The sequence below is a fragment of the Lactuca serriola genome, chromosome 9 (genome assembly GCF_051521515.1).
Source record: "Lactuca serriola cultivar US96UC23 chromosome 9, Lser_US96UC23_V15, whole genome shotgun sequence".
Classification (NCBI taxonomy): Eukaryota; Viridiplantae; Streptophyta; class Magnoliopsida; order Asterales; family Asteraceae; genus Lactuca; species Lactuca serriola.
The window spans coordinates 161588490-161605574 of NC_136416.1; the positions used below are offsets into that span (position 1 = coordinate 161588490).

The 17085-nt window shown below is 39.9% G+C and overlaps 1 pseudogene across 1 annotated transcript; it reads left to right on the forward strand.

Annotated features, from left to right (window-relative positions):
- The first annotated feature begins 11701 nt into the window (after positions 1 to 11701).
- Positions 11702 to 17080, forward strand: LOC145073747 (TMV resistance protein N-like; annotated as a pseudogene). Its single transcript, XR_013691523.1, has 6 exons — positions 11702 to 12294; positions 12785 to 13897; positions 13990 to 14286; positions 14382 to 16416; positions 16649 to 16745; positions 16849 to 17080. The product of XR_013691523.1 is annotated as a TMV resistance protein N-like (transcript).
- Positions 17081 to 17085: the final 5 nt, after the last annotated feature.

Here is a 17085-nt window from a genome sequence, read left to right on the forward strand (position 1 = left end):
AGGATCAGCTCAGGGATCTGCCCCTGCCGCCATCAGAGCTACCGAAAGTCGGCCAGTGAAGACCGAGGCGCCGAGAGCACGAGGGAGAGCTTTTCAGTTGACCGCGGAGGAGGTCCGCGCATCGCCCGATGTCGTGGCTGGTATGTATTCTTTCGTGTATTTATTTTGATATTGAGATATCATGCTTATATTATGTTATGCGTAGGTACTTTTCTTGTGAATTCTGTACCTGCCTTGGTGTTATTTGACTCGGTTGCGAGTCTGTCTTTTGTGTCTTTGGCTTTTAGTCAGCATATCAGTCTTAGTTGTGAGGCGTTGAGTTGTCCTCTGAGAGTTTCCATAGCTGACGAGAGAGTGATATATGCCACGGAGGTAATCCGCGAGTGCGTATTCGAGATCTTCGGAGTCGAGTTCCCGATTGATCTGGTTCCTATTGTAATGGGCGATGTCTGTGTCATTGTGGGCATGGACTGGTTGAGCAGATTCAGTGCAGTTATCTATTGCGAGCAACAGTCGGTGACTATACGAGACCCTAGTGGGGGAGTTCTTACAGTGTACGATGAGGGTACCCGTTCTGGGTCAGCGTTTTGTTCGGCCGCTAGGGCGAGGCAGTGTCTACAGCAGGGTTGTAAGGGTTTTGTGGCATATGTGATGGACTCGAGGGTTGATTCAGAGAGGCCGAGGTCAGTTGAGGAGGTTCCAATAGTGCGCGAGTTTCCGGATGTATTTCCAGAGGAGTTGCCTGGTGAGCCTCCCGTGAGGCAAGTGGAGTTCAGTATCGATTTGGTTCCGGGAGCCGCGCCTATCGCCAAGGTGCCTTATCGCCTTGCACCTCCAGAGATGCAAGAGTTATCCTCGCAGCTTCAGGAGCTGTTGGGAAAGGGGTTTATTCGGCCGAGCAACTCGCCATGGGGAGCGCCTATCCTTTTTGTCAAGAAGAAGGATGGTTCACACCGGATGTGCATTGATTACCGGGAGTTGAACAAGCTGACGGTCAAGAACCGTTATCCGTTGCCAAGGATCGATGATTTGTTCGACCGGTTACAGGGAGCATCTTGGTTCTCCAAGATTGATTTGAGGTCTGGATATCATCAGGTGAGGTTTTGAGATAAGGACGTCTAGAAGACAACATTTAGGACGCGTTATGGGCATTACGAGTTTGTGGTGATGCCTTTCGGGCTCACCAATGCCCCCGTAGTGTTCATGGATCTCATGAACCGAGTGTGCAGGCTGATGTTGGATCGGTCGGTGATTGTATTCATCGACGACATTTTGGTATATTCGAGATCTGGAGAGCAGCATGAGGAGCATTTGCGGGAGATCCTCGGAGTTCTGAGATCGGAGAGGCTTTATGCCAAATTCTCCAAGTGTGATTTCTGGTTATGAGAGGTCCAGTTCCTAGGATATCTCGTTAATCAGAAAGGGATATTGGTCGACCCGGCCAAAGTCGAGGCAGTGATGAGTTGGGAAGTGCCGAGGTCACCCTCCGAGATCAGGAGTTTCTTAGGGTTGGCGGGTTATTATCGGAGATTTATCAGGGACTTCTCCAAGATCGCAGTGCCACTCACCAGGTTGACCTGAAAGGGTGTCGCTTTTTCATGGGGTCCCGAGCAGCAGGCCTCCTTTGAGACGCTTCGCCAAAGGCTATGCGAAGCCCCAGTGTTGGCCCTCCTGGAAGGGATGGAGGACTTTGTTGTCTTCTGTGATGCATCGATTTTGGGACTGGGGGCAGTGGTGTTCGCCCTCAAATTTTGGCGTCACTATCTGTATGGGGTTCGGTGTACGATATACACGAACCATAAGAGTTTGAAGTATTTGATGGATCAGCCCAACCTAAACATGCGTCAGAGGAGATGGTTGGATGTGGTCAAGGATTATGATTGTGATATTGGTCGACCTGGCCAAAGTCGAGGCAGTGATGAGTTGGGAAGTGCCGAGGTCACCCTCCGAGATCAGGAGTTTCTTAGGGTTGGCGGGTTATTATCGGAGATTTATCAGGGACTTCTCCAAGATCGCAGTGCCACTCACCAGGTTGACCTGAAAGGGTGTCGCTTTTTCATGGGGTCCCGAGCAGCAGGCCTCCTTTGAGACGCTTCGCCAAAGGCTATGCGAAGCCCCAGTGTTGGCCCTCCTGGAAGGGATGGAGGACTTTGTTGTCTTCTGTGATGCATCGATTTTGGGACTGGGGGCAGTGGTGTTCGCCCTCAAATTTTGGCGTCACTATCTGTATGGGGTTCGGTGTACGATATACACGAACCATAAGAGTTTGAAGTATTTGATGGATCAGCCCAACCTAAACATGCGTCAGAGGAGATGGTTGGATGTGGTCAAGGATTATGATTGTGAGATCCTGTACCACCCAGGCAAGGCTAATGTTGTAGCCGATGCACTGAGCCGCAGGGCGGAGAGCACCCCACTGCGGGATGTATGTTTGAGGTTGACCGTGATAGCTCCAGTGTTGGACGCCATTCGTGGGGCACAGGCCGAGGCTGTGCAGCCTGAGATGCAGAAGAAAGAGCGAGTTGTTGGATTGATTTCAGAGTTTGTTACCGATGGTCGGGGACTTATGACATTCCAGGGGCGTGTCTGGGTGCCGTTTGTGGGAGGAACGCATACCATTTTGATGGAAGAGGCTCAGCGGTCGAAATTCTCGATTCATCCTGGAGCCACTAAGATGTATTTGGACCTGAGGAAAGAGTATTGGTGGCCCTGTATGAAGAGGGATGTTGCGTGGTTTGTTGAGAGGTGCTTGACTTGCCGTAGGGTTAAGGCCGAGCACCAGAGACCGCATGGTAAGTTGCAGCCGTTGGAGGTTCCCGAGTGGAAGTGGGAACAAATCACCATGGATTTTATCACCAAATTGCTAAGGACTGCCAGGGGAGTCGATGCAATTTGGGTGATTGTGAACAGGTTGACGAAGAGCGTTCACTTCCTTGCTATCAGCGAGAGTTCTTCAGCTGAGAAATTGGCAGAGGTATATGTGAAGGAAGTGGTGTCACGGCACGGAGTGCCGATCTTGATCGTTTCAGACCGTGATGTGCGTTTCACTTCTAGATTCTGGAAGAAGTTTCACGAGGAGTTGGGTACTAGACTGCATTTTAGTACTGCATATTACCCCCAGACAGACGAACAGAGTGAGCGGACGATTCAGGTGCTCAAGGATATGCTTCGGGCATGTGTGTTGGATTTCAGGGGAAGTTGGGATACGTACTTGCCCTTGTCAGAGTTTTCCTACAACAACAACCATCATTCGAGCATTGGTATGCCGCCCTTTGAGCTGTTGTATGGGAGGAGGTGTCGGACCCCCATTTGCTGGGGAGAGGTTAGACAGCGTGTGATGGGCAATACAGAGATCGTGATTCAGACGGCAGAGTAGATCCAGCAGGTCAGACAGAGGTTGTTGACCGCTCAGAGTCGCCAGAAGAGTTATGCGGACAGACGCCGGTCAGAGCTTGAGTTTCAGGTCGGCGACTTGGTGCTCCTGAAGGTCTCTCCTTGGAAATGAGTGATTCGATTCAGGAAGAGGGGCAAATTGGGGCCCCGATATATTGGTCCATTCCGGGTAGTCGCGAGGGTAGGCAGGGTAGCCTATCGTTTGGATTTGCCAGCAGAGTTGGGACAGATTCACGACACTTTCCATGTGTCGTAATTGCAAAAGTGCATAGCCGATGAGTCAGCAGTGGATGCGAGCCTGAATTATGCTGAGAGACCAGTGGCAATCAGAGATCGGAAGGTCAAGGTTCTGAGGAACAAGGAGATACCCTTGGTTTTGGTTCAGTGGCAACATCGGAAGGGGTCTGAAATGACTTGGGAACCGGAGCGTGAGATGCGTGAGCAGCATCCGGAGTTATTTGTAGAGCGAGACTTCGAGGGCGAAGTCTAGTTCTAGTGGGGGAGAATTGTAACAGTTCGGATTCCCAGGTATTAGTTAATTGTGTTCTTTTTGGCTTTTGTGAGGAGACTAGGCGAGTTGGAGCCCAAACTCGCCGAGTATGATCGCGGATATGGACACGGGTTCGCGTCCGGACTCGGCGACTCCAAGAGTGGACTCGACGAGTCCACGCTGTTTAATGAAACCCTAATTTCCAGGGTTTGAGACCTATTTAAGGGGGCTTATGGCCGTCATTTGCGGCCACCAACTCCTAGAGAGAGACCCTAAAGAGATTTGAGCGTTTTAGGAGAGATAAGAGGCCATTGTTGACATTTGAAGCTTGGTTTGGCAAGGCTAAGGAGTTTTCAGCTTAGAGGAGGCAAGTGGAGTGGACATCCTTCGATTTTGGAGTTCAGAACATCATCTTGGAGGTATATCTTGGTTTCCTTCTCTGTTATTATGTTAAACATGGGGGTTTAGGGTTTCTTGACCCCTTTGTTGGTTAGATTTGATGTCCATTTCGTCCCTATTTGTGATGAGGCTTGAGATGAGACCCATAGAGGTCCAGAAGAGCTGTATTCCTTAAGCTTTTTGAGGGTTCATGAGGGTATTGACCTAGGGTTATGAGACATGGGGCTAAAACATCATTTATGAGCAAATAGTTGTTATTTAAGCCCCAAGGTTTGGACTTTACGTGATTATCATGCTTGGGAAGGCCAGATCTATGATTGTATGGAACGGATCTGACCTCAGAAGTGAGTTTGAGTTGATGCATGGCATGGACTCGCCGAGTCTGAAGAACAGACTCGGCGAGTAGCATGAAGATTGCCCAGAACCACTCAGCGAGTGGTCTTGCCGAGTTAAGGGATTGACTCAGTGAGTCAGGGGGAGTCAGAGTGGGATGACGGGTGGACTGACTCAAATAGGAACTCGCCGAGTTGTTCTTAAGACTCGGCGAGTTGAGTCGCGGTGGCCCCGCAACTCATGCCAGGTGGAACCCGTCGAGTTAGGAAAATACTCGACGTGTCGAGAGAGGATCCAAGGGAGTCCGTGGACACGCATAGACTCGCCGAGTCGCTCGAGTGTACTCGCCGAGTCCGATCAAAGATTGACCGTTGACCATTGACCAGAGTTGAGCTATGTTGACGTGATAGAGTTAGTCAACCTTAGTTGTAACGACCCGTCTCCGGTATGATAATTCCTTGGTATTTATTTTGAATTTTTGCAAGAGGGACTCGACGAGTTCATAGCCTGACTCGCCGAGTAGGGTCGGGATTTCGAGCACGTGTTAGCTGGCGACTCGGCGAGTCTGTCCGTCTGGGAGAAACCCTAAATCCCTGGGTTGCCCACTATTTAAGCCACCTTATAGCCCCCAATCTCCCCTCCTTCACCCTCAAAAGCTGTGAGAAAACCCTAATTCGTTCTTGAGTGATTCTAAGTGATTTTGTGTGCAATTGTGAAGGCTTGAAGAAGGAGAAGAAGAAAGGAGCAAGGAGAAGGATTGCAGAGCAGGGATTCAAGGGAAAGCAGGAGCTCTTTGAGGTATTCTTCAGATTTCCTTCCCTTTTATGCTTTAAAACCCTTTCTAGATCTTGTTGGTGCTTTTCTCAAGCCTTATGTTGATATGGAAGCTCTATTATGCCGAGATATCCTTAGATCTGTTCATTTAGGAGTTGTAGAGCCCAGATCTATTGCCTTTATGGAGCTATTTTGCATTTTAACCCTAGATCTACCCCTTTTAAGCATCTTTTAGCCTTTATTCCCTTGTTCATGTGTTTGTACACGTAAAGTTGGAAACTTTACGTGGTAAATTAGCTTATTGGACTCAGATTTATCATTTGTATGTATTGGATTCGAGCAGAATCGAGTGTAGAATAGTTGCATGGCGGTGACTCGGCGAGTCGGAAGAACGACTCAGCGAGTCGAGTCGCGAGTCCCCGATTTCTTCCTTTTTGAGCGGTGTCGAGTGGGACCAGTGAGTAGTGGAGTGGACTCAGCAAGTTTGAGGGTAGACTCAGTAATGGGGGGACTCGGCGAGTTGTTCATACAACTCGGCGAGTCCAAGGCAATCTTCTTAAGCTCAAGAACAACTCGTCGAGTTGTTCATAGGACTCGGCGAGTCGGATGAAGATTGTCTGAATTCTTGGATGGGGAGAGTACCCGTCGAGTCGATGCCATACTCGACGAGTAGCAGCGAGTAGAGTCGAGGAGTGAGAATAAGGACTCGACGAGTTGGCGGCCCAACTCGGCGAGTCAGGTCAACTGTGGGTTGACTTTGACCGAGAGTTGACCTTGACTGAGAGTTGACTTTGACCAAGGGTAAAAGAGTCATTTTACCCAGTGCAGTGTTTAGTATTTGATTGAATGTGCTTATGGACTTGTAGCCGGGGAGATACCGGAGCAGCAGCAGTTAGCCCTCAGAGCTATTCACTCAGCAGCCAGTTCACGAGGTGAGTTTCCTTTCAGTAGGAACGGGTCTAAGGCCACAATGTCGGCCCGTTTAGCTAGCAGTAGTATCCGGATTTTGATTCGATGCAGTAGTTAGTATGTTTGATGCCTTCGTGGCTCAGACAGGATTATGTGTGTTCATGTTAGTGATATGTTTATGCTATGATCAGTCTGCTTCGGACTTCGGTTTGATGTAGGGGACAAGGTCCCAGTCAGCTTTGGACTTCGGTCCGATGTCAGCTTCGGACTTCGGTCCGATGTCAGCTTCGGACTTCGGTTCGATGTAGGGGACAAGGTCCCAGTTAGTCAGCTTCGGACTTCGGTCCGATGGAGGGGGCGAGGCCCCAGTATGTGCTTGATATGTTACTGTATGGTATGTGGTAATTTGGGGGAGCTCACTAAGCTTCGTGCTTACAGTTTCAGTTTTGGGTTTCAAGTACTTCCGCTAGCAGAGGGAAGAGCTCGGGATGATGGCATCGCACACACCACAGCTTCAGCTTTTATCCTGGGAGTTGATTTAGTTTTTGATTTTGATATGACATGGATATGATACAGTTTTCCGCACAGTGTTTTTATTATGTTTGGGATACATCACGTATGGTTTTTATGACATGACACTCAGATTATGGTTTTTGGTTATATTAAAAAAATGAAATTTTTGGGTCGTATTTTTGGGGCGTTTCATTAGTTGTGAAAGTGTTAATTAGAGATATATTGTGTTATAGGAGGACTATAGCTCGGGAGAGTGATTTCAGGGATTTGCGAATTACCAAGATATGCGAGGTGAGTCTTCTCACTATACTTTACCTTGAGTAGGTAACTAGAGTTATGTGATAGAGTATTTGTATGCTATGTATGTTATGTGTTGCACTGCATTATTTCTATGTGATTTATATTATGCATGTTATTAGAGTTAGAACCTGAGGGTTCACAGAGTTTGGGTGCACGGACCCACAGAGTTATAGCCTCGAGTGGCTAATATGTGTTATGTATGGTATTTTGGGAAACTCACTAAGCTTTGTGCTTACAGTGTTTTGTGTTATTTGTTTCAGGTACTAGTGATGACCGTGGGAAGGCGCCGGCTTGGTCAGTACACACACGTGATTTTTATGCTATGAGATCTTGGGATTATTATATGTCATGGATTTGAGTTTCAAACATTGATGTTTTTATAAAAATTAAATGAATTATGCTTTTATAAATTGCGAAAAATTGTTTTGAAATTTACGGTGTTACAAATGATATTAATTCCATGTAGTATCATATTTTTATATTAAATTACTATAATTTAATTTTCTTTTTGCTTGGATGATTTTGGGTTCAATCATATTCTGTGGGTTTATATTGGCCAACATGTGGTCCATTGTTGGGTTGGTGATGGAAAAGCAAGAAGGTAATAAAAGTGTTTACAATATGAAGCATTAAGCACTCAGAATCAATCCTGGACCGGGGACGAACCAAACCACATACCGTTAGTAGGTCCGATGATGGTTCTTTAATATAATGAATTTCGGTCCTTCGGTTTTCGATTTGATTTCAAGGAAAATCGGAAAACCTGCATGTAAGAACCAAGAACAGGTTTGTATTCTATGATAGAATTATTGATTTCCATACCTTAATTATACGTAATATATAGGTTAATTAACTTAAACTGGAGTGATATTTGTTTCTTTTATATTTGTTATATTACTATTGTCTCACTTTGACATGTAAATTAACTTAAAGTTGAAAATAAGAAAGATAATTTTATAAAAGGCAGTATATATTCGAATTTTTAATCCATGACTTCTTTGACTATTTTTGTTTATAATGAGCTTCTTGGAAACTCAAAAAACACTGTAGAATTATCCTTTGTAAATTTCTTAAAATCAATATTTTTCTTATTTTATCTAATCATGATTTCGGTTTAATTGTAGGTCGTTGTATTCCACAAGTAGGACTAGCAGGCAACATCATTAAAAAAGAAGCATGACAAAAGTCCAAACGTTGCTCCAGACAACTTCAAAGCAATTGTTGTAATCCCAAAGACTTTTACATTTATTTTATCTCAGGTAGTAAAAGTCTCTTCTTTTACTATGTTTTTATAATCACACTAGGGAACACTTGAAATGGGTCAAAATTCATACAAATATAAGAGGAAATGAGCCTTATAGTTGGTGGTTCCAACTTTGACATAAAATCTTCTGTATAGTACTCAGTAGGGATTCAAATGGTAATACAAATCAGTATGAACTCATGTTATACATGGTGACTTTGCATGTAATTACTTAAGCAATATGCTTTCATTTCTACTCTTTTTACCAGATGTGCAAGCAATATGATTATTTAAGGATTATGCATTTACACCGTTCTACTATGACTAAATTGTTGTAGATATTAGGTATATGGGTCGATATTACTAATTGTTATGTGGTATTTGGAGAGATGTTATAATTTGTTTTAAGATGTTACTTTTTTGTCTTGGATCAGGCATGCACATGTTTGGTTCGTTGATTACCGGCATAATCCAATGGAATGGGAATGATGGATTCCATTTCATGGTTGGTTTTTGTTGCCAAATCGATAGAATTCAGTTATGTCACCGCTACGATTTTCATAGAGGATGGATTTCAACATTTCTAAGGGTAGGTGGAATTTCATGCGTTTTTGGTTGCCAAATGGATGTAATTAAATTTAAGCCTACATTTCAATTCAATATTATTTAATTTCATGTCGACTAAAATACCCTCATTATACATATATTTCAATATAAAAATGTTTTACATTTCAAGAGTAGTAAGTAAAATGTAATGATTAAAGATGGTGAATGTGTATTTTCTTGTGTTGTGTAGAGGATGTAAAAGATCGCAACGGGAAGAAAGTGATGACTATTAAAGATGGTGTTGATATATTTGTAGAGTTTGTGGCCATGAGATTTGCTTCTTTCTGTTTTTACTTTTAGGAATCATGAGGTACTAGATTTCATGACACAGTCATCCGATGATATATTGTATCAAATGAACAAATGTTCTTTCCTTGAATAGTCTTAATTATGGTTAATGACAATTTTACCATTTTCTTTTATACTAATTGTACTTTCATTTTTTCTTTATTATGGCATCATATGTTATTATACCACTTTCTTCTTTAGCTATATCTCTGTGATGAATCCCACTTAGCATGACCCGGAATACTTTGAAAATTCATTGTTATAAACTTATAATTGATGTGAATGGTTCATGTTGCTATTGTTTTGAAAAAAAATACATCGAATTTTACTGTTTCTTGCTATAAAACAAAAATAAGTTTTTTTTTTTATTTTATTATTATTATTTTTTTAATTTTGTAAGATAATCTTAAAATAACAATTATACTTTGAATAAAATGACATTGTTTTACCCAATTCTAACAATGTACTTTAAAAGTATGATGCTATTAGAAGGAAAATGGAATTTGTTTAGCAATTTAACTCTAAGTTGTTGAAAATGTTGAAATTGATTATTTTAACCGTATTCTAAATATGCTAAAAAGTTAAAACATGATTGTCGATACGTATTTTTTCTTTTAAATAATGTCATTTTCTTCCCTTTTATTAAACATGGTGTGCTTATGTTAATGTTTTAATGTGTATGTTACTATGGTTGAGGTTTTTTTTTTGTGGGGTGGGGGTGATCTTATTGCTACTTTTGAATTAATATGCATGTTAATGGCAACTTACTTTCTTTCTTTTTGAATTTAGGAAGATTATAATTAGTAACCTGACCATTCATGTAGTGATTTTTTAGATGGACACTAACTTCATTTTTTCCATTTTCAAAATTATTGATGTACATTCTATTGTTTAGGTTATTTTACTTTGTCAATTGTATACCTTCTTAACTGTTTATGTTATTTTTCTGGTGTCGCAAATAAACACTAATATTTAGTGCTTTTGCATCTTGAGTGAGGATGCAAAGGAGGTTCAATAGATGGATGGGGGTTAAACAAATGAAAGAGTAAAAAACTTGTATTAAAACAACACCGAATAGAACCAATATAAATCTTGGGTGCTCCTTACTACAAGTGATATGTGTTTCCCGCGTTTAACGCGGGTTATAATCTAGTTCTTTTAAAAACTACATCCGAAAATCTAGGGGATATAACATTACTATGCATGATTCATTGTACTCTTTTAAGAAGCTCTACCGCATCCAGTGCGAGGAAACCAAACGTATCAAATACAAATGGTATGAACACGTGTTGATTTTCCAGGCACGATCTCTCATGTTTTGTGATTTTGCATGTGGCTGCTTTTAAAGCAGCATGTCCCGCTGTGAAACCCCAGCCCTCAAGCCCACGAGAGGGGATTTATTTTGGTAGATTTGATTCCTTCGGTGATTATAAGAGACAAACTACTTTGAAATAATATCTATATCAAAGAGTAAATATACATAGTTTCATTCTCTTTTTTAGATGACATATTCTTATATATTATGATATGAACGAATTGATATTCTTACATATTTAAACTTTTGTTTCTAGACTACGTACTAGGCTCTCTAGATGGTAAAGCAGGAAGAGAATAGTGGACTTCTTTTAATCTTTCTTCACGACAAGTTGGAGAGAAAATTTCCGGTCATTTAGAAATTCAAATGATGAGGTATATTTTACTCTCAACATATCACGATATTTTGTTTAAGCATAGTTAATTATATATGTTTTGTTTAGGATGAAAATCCAAGTAAAAGTTATGAAAATGAAGATATATCTGAAATCTCCACCAATAAGGTATCACATCTAATTTTTATAGTTAATTATATAAGTTTTGCATTTTTATATCAGAAGAATTTTGTATATACCCCTTTATAATTATTTATTGGAATTTGTATTGGTATAACTTTAACAATATGTAAAATACTCATAAAAAAATTTGGAATACCCATAACACCCCTACTTTTATTTTTTTTCTTCCAATTCATTGAGAAAACTTTAACCAACATGTATAAACGAAGTCTTTGTTGAACGCCCACCATGATTTTAAAAATTTACAAACGTAATCTAAACCTTCTCATAAAAATTTCCCACTCATCTTTATTTTATTATATAAAATGTGTAATTGATTTCATATGAAACGGGGATTTGATTTCCCACTCATCAATAGCTAATAATAAAAATTTTAATTTAATTTATCTTAAAATGAAAAAATAAAATAAACAAAATTATTATATCCATTATACTTTTTTTTTTTTACTAATTTATTAAAAGCAAACATAATCATTATAGCTTTTGTTTTTGTTCGAATGAAATGACATTTTTTTTTAAATTTAAGAACGGTGGGTTTTTTTTAAGAACACTTATAAAGTTCAAAAAAAAGTGGCCTTCCCAGTTCCTTCTCCACAATACTACTTTTTCAATCACCAGCGTTGGCATTATCAAACAACCAATCTTCTTGATAGGGTTAGTCACCTCTTCCAAATTTCACATAAACTTTACACAACAAAGATCTGAAATAGGAGATCCTTCAAGCCTTAACCTTCAATGGCCTCTTCTTCGATTGCATCCATTCAGAAAAGCTTTACATATGATGTATTTTTGAGTTTTAGAGGTGAAGACACACGCACCAATTTCATCGATCATCTTTATAATGCTCTTCAGCAGCAAGGCATTTATACTTACAAGGATGATGAGGCAATTAGAAAAGGGAAAAGGATCAATGATGAGCTCATCAGTTCCATTAAAGACTCAAAATTCTATATCATTGTTTTCTCCAAGAACTATGCATCTTCAGCTTGGTGCTTGGATGAGCTTGTGATGATAATGGAGTGTCACAAGACGAGTGAGCATACTGCATACCCCATCTTCTATGATGTGGAACCGACAGAGGTCCGGAAACAAAGCGGGGCAGTGGGAAAAGCTTTTGCTAAACATGAAAATGATGAAGCTGCTGGGAAATGGAAAGAGGTTCTAAAAGAAGCGGCAGATCTGGCTGGATGGGAGTTGAAGAACACTGCAAATGGGTAATCCTTCCTTCATCGATCATCATATCTTTGTATAATTAATCTTTAATTTTGATCACAAGATCCAATTTTGGTCGATATAGTTTGGACCCGGTTGTTATACCTGACCCGATTTTGACCTGCCGGGACCCCTTTTTTCTTATCAATTTTAACCAAACTTACGACTTACGAATAATTCCTAATAATGTCCATTGCAACTCAGTTTCCAATTTCAATATTCTAATAATTTCACAAAAGAGGTCTCTGTTTTTTTTCTTCCATAATTCAACACTAAGGAAAAAAGAAGTTATTTGAGCATATCTATTAGTTTAATTTCCAGTCTGCACGGTTATCACTATTCTATTATCATATCTCTGCAATATTCCTTCATTTTGTTTGTTAGTCATCCAAGACATCTCATGTTGTATGGTTATGTTATTATTTCATGTATATTTTATTATAGTTCACGTGGGATTTTGAGCAAACTAACTGAATCTTCTTTAATATATAGGCATGAAGCCAAACTTATCCAAAAAATTATTGAAGAAATTTCACTACAGTTACGTTCCATTGATTTCAATGCTGATGAAAAACTAATAGGCATGGAGACCAGGGTAAAGGATGCTGTATCATCTTTAGAAATTGGTACTGATGATGTTCGTGTAATCGGTATCAAGGGGATGGGAGGTGCTGGGAAGACAACTTTGGCCAGAGCGGTTTTTGATCAAATTAAATATCCTTTCGGTTTGAAGCTAAAAGCTTTGTTGAGAATGTTAGGGAAAATTCAAATACTTCTTTGTCTGGTTTGAAATCGTTGCAAAATCAAGTCCTTAAAGATGCCTTATTTGATCAAGGCATCAATGTGAGTAGTGTTCATGATGGGAAAATCATGATGAAGAAGAAGATGCGTAATAAAAAGACTCTTCTTGTTCTAGATGATGTGGACCATATTGACCAGCTTGAGGCGTTAGCTGGTGATCTTAATTGGTTCAAGTCGGGAAGTAGAATTATCATTACAACAAGAGATGAGCAGGTGCTCGTGGCACACCGGGTGAAGTTGATTCTTGATGTCAATCTGTTATCAAATAAGGAAGCGATTGGGCTCTTCAGTAGGTACGCATTTGGGGGAGATATTCCAATTCAAGGGTATGAAGAGCTATCGGAACAAGTTGTACGGTATGCTGCTGGTCTTCCCTTAACGATAAAAGTTTTGGGTTCATTTCTTTGTGGTAAAAATAAGAGTGAATGGATAGATGCACTAGAAAGATTGAAAACAATTCCGTTAAAGGAAACTCTTCAGAAATTGGAATTAAGCTACATCAATCTAGAGGAAGATTACAAAGAAATATTCCTCAATGTTGCATGCTTACTGAAAGGGTGGTGGAAAAGGTTGGCAATCGAAGCGCTTGAAAGTTGTGGATTTCATGCCACAAATGGTTTAAAAGTTCTTGAGCAAAAATCTCTTATAACTATTACTAGAAAACCTTTTGAGTTTGTGCACATGCATGACCATATTGAAGAAATGGGCAGAAATATTGTTCGTCGTTTGCACCCAGATAAGCCTGAGAAACACAGCCGATTGTGGATTGATGATGAAATTAAAGATATATTGGCTAATGACTTGGTAAGGTCAAGTTTATTTGTAATTTATATGAAACTAGCCTATTATGCATTTCTTATGACACAAGTTTCATGGTGACTGCTTTTGCATTACAGGGTACTAAAGCAACAAGATACATACAATTCCAGTTAATGGGAGGCAATTTTGAAATGGTTATGAAGGGTCTTAGAAAGATGAAGGAACTTAGATTTCTTCACATATTTGAGAATAATTTTGCGGAAGAAAGGAAATATGATAATGTCAGCCAATACTTTCCAAATGCTTTACAATATCTGCAGTGGTCCTGGTACCCTTTCTGGTCTTTACCCAACACATTTCAAGCTAATGATCTTGTTACACTTAAGATGGAATGGAGCAATATCAAACAACTTTGGGAAGGGGGAGAAAGAAAGGTAGAATTATGGTTAATTGATTGTTTTACATGATGCCATACATCCATTGCTTTGTAATTAAACCAATATTGATCTTGTTCATTTGTTTATGTTAGGTTCTTAACAAGCTCAAGATTCTTGACCTCAGTTATTCAAAGTTGACGACCCTTGATCTTGGGTCTAGTCCAAATCTCGAGGCGTTGTCTCTAAGAGGATGCCGTCACTTGGTACAACTTCACATGCTCAATGGATATCCAAATCTCAAGTCCATCAACCTCAGTGAGTCAAAGTTGAAGACAATCGACCTTCGCCCAGCTGTGAACCTCGAGCTCTTACATCTTAAAGACTGCAATGCTTTGGTAGAACTTCACATGCCTGGTAAATGTCTGAATCTCAGATCCTTGACACTCACTAATTCACAGTTGAGGACCCTAGACATTGGGTGGACTCCGAATCTAGAGGATTTAGATCTTAACAGCTGTTATGATTTGGAAGACCTTCACATGGCCGATAAATGTCAAAAGCTCACATCCCTCAACATTAGTCATTCAAAGTTGAAAACCCTTGACCTTGGGTTGACTCCAAATCTGAAGAAGTTATATCTAAAAGAATGTAAGAATTTGGTACAACTTCATGTTCCCATTGGATGTCTAGAAAATCTTGTCTACTTGAACTTAAGAGGCTGTTTGGGGTTTACATATTTTATGTTTGACAAAAGGAATGTTGCTTCTAGTAGAAAGGATGAATCACTTGAGATTGATCCTTCAGCTGAGTCACATCTGATTGCCAAGTCCCTTGAAAGATGTCCACTTCACCCGGACAATACTTTGCAGCAGTTTCAGTTTGAATGCTTTTACATTGATGATCCCAAGGACCGTGTGACTAGAAATCTTAAGCAGCTTATTTATGAAGGTCTGTGTGCCTGCACTAACCTTGAGACACTTTCAGAAAGCATTTTTGGGTTACGATGTTTAAGAAAGCTTAAACTTAAACTCGAAGCCTATCCGGAGGCTCCCAAGGAACTTGACCACGAAGAATGTCTAGAAGAGCTAAGTTTTTCTATGACAAATATGAAACATCTTCCGGATAGCATTTGTATGTTGAAACATCTGGAAGTTCTTCAACTTAAACATTGTTGGAGTCTTGAGAAGTTACCTGAGGATATTGGCCAATTAGAATGTTTAAAAAATCTGACTTTATCAGATACAAAGATTAAACATCTTCCTGATAGCATTTGTATGTTGAAACATCTGGAAGTTCTTCAACTTAAACATTGTTGGAGTCTTGAGAAGTTACCTGAGGATATTGGCCAATTAGAATGTTTAACAAATCTGACTTTATCAGATACAAAGATTAAACATCTTCCTGATAGCATTTGTATGTTGAAACATCTGGTATTTCTTGAGCTTCGTGATTGTTCCTTTCTTGAGAAGTTGCCCGAGGATCTTGGCCAACTAGAATGTTTAGAGACGCTATATTTGTTGCATGCAAAGATTGAACATCTTCCAGATAGCATCTGTATGTTGAAAAATCTGAGAACACTCGCTCTTCATTGTTCTTCACTTAAGACATTACCAAAGGATCTTGGCCAACTAGAATGTTTAGAGACGCTATATCTGTCATCCTCATTGATCAAGCATCTTCCGGATTCTATTTGTATGTTGAAAGATTTGAAACAGCTCAATCTGATTCATTGTTCATTACTTGAGAAATTACCAGAGGATCTTGACCGATTAGAATGTTTACAGAGACTATCCCTAAGGATGTGCAAGCTTTTACGAGATTTTCCAATCAGCATCTGTAAGATAAAACGTTTAGAAAGTTTAGGGGTAGAAGGTACATGCATAAGTCATCTTCCACAGGACATTTGTTTTATGAAAGGTCTGCGTATTTCAGGGTCGAGAGGCCTTCTTGAATCCTGTGGTTTTACATCCGAGATACAAACCGTCTCGTACGAAGATACCTTCTTTGTAGATGTGTGAATAACAGTCTATTATGTCTCTATTTATGATGGAGTCTACCCTACATCCATAAGGGCTCTTCTAGAGAGAAAATCAGGACTATATATGGAGTATATATAGCTCTTTTGGAGGGTATATGATTTTGTGATGCTCCAAAGGCCTAGGAATTCACAAAGAACCATTCTGATAGGTACTTTTTTTTGCTTTCTATTTGATCATCTTATTTTGATTTGAATTTTAAAATCAGTGACAATAATTAATTCTCTTAGCAAAATTCAGTAATTATACTTTAAAAAAATACTAGTACTTGCATAAAAGAAAAATCCCTGTTATAGTTTTAGCTTGGTTTTATAGAGTGGCTTATTCACCGTTTGTGTTAAATTTAGAGTCTTACTGAGTTAAAACCATCAATGTCTTCACAGATCCAAATACAATGTCAGAATTTATCAAGAACTTAATCAAAAAAATCCGAGCAACAGATGTGGATTTCATGCAAATTGTACTTAACAAGCAAAACTTGTATTCCCTTCTATTTCCCATTTTTTTGCATCATTATTGTATTTGTGTTGCTATTGATCCTAACATTTAAATCATTTCTTGCAATTTGGAATTTGATGTCCAGAAAGCAATTGGAACACATGCGAAGACTTTGTGAAGCTATTGGGTAGAGAAGGAAACATCACAGGGTTTTGAGTGGGAATTGAATAAGTCAAATTACAACGACTTCTGTAGAAAGTTTTGATGAAATTGGTGGGAACTTTGATATGAATTTTTAAATGGTCATGTTAATAATATGTGAAGGAACAGTTTTTGGATAATTTAAAGGGTAAATAGCATAAAACACATTAAGTTTACTCCA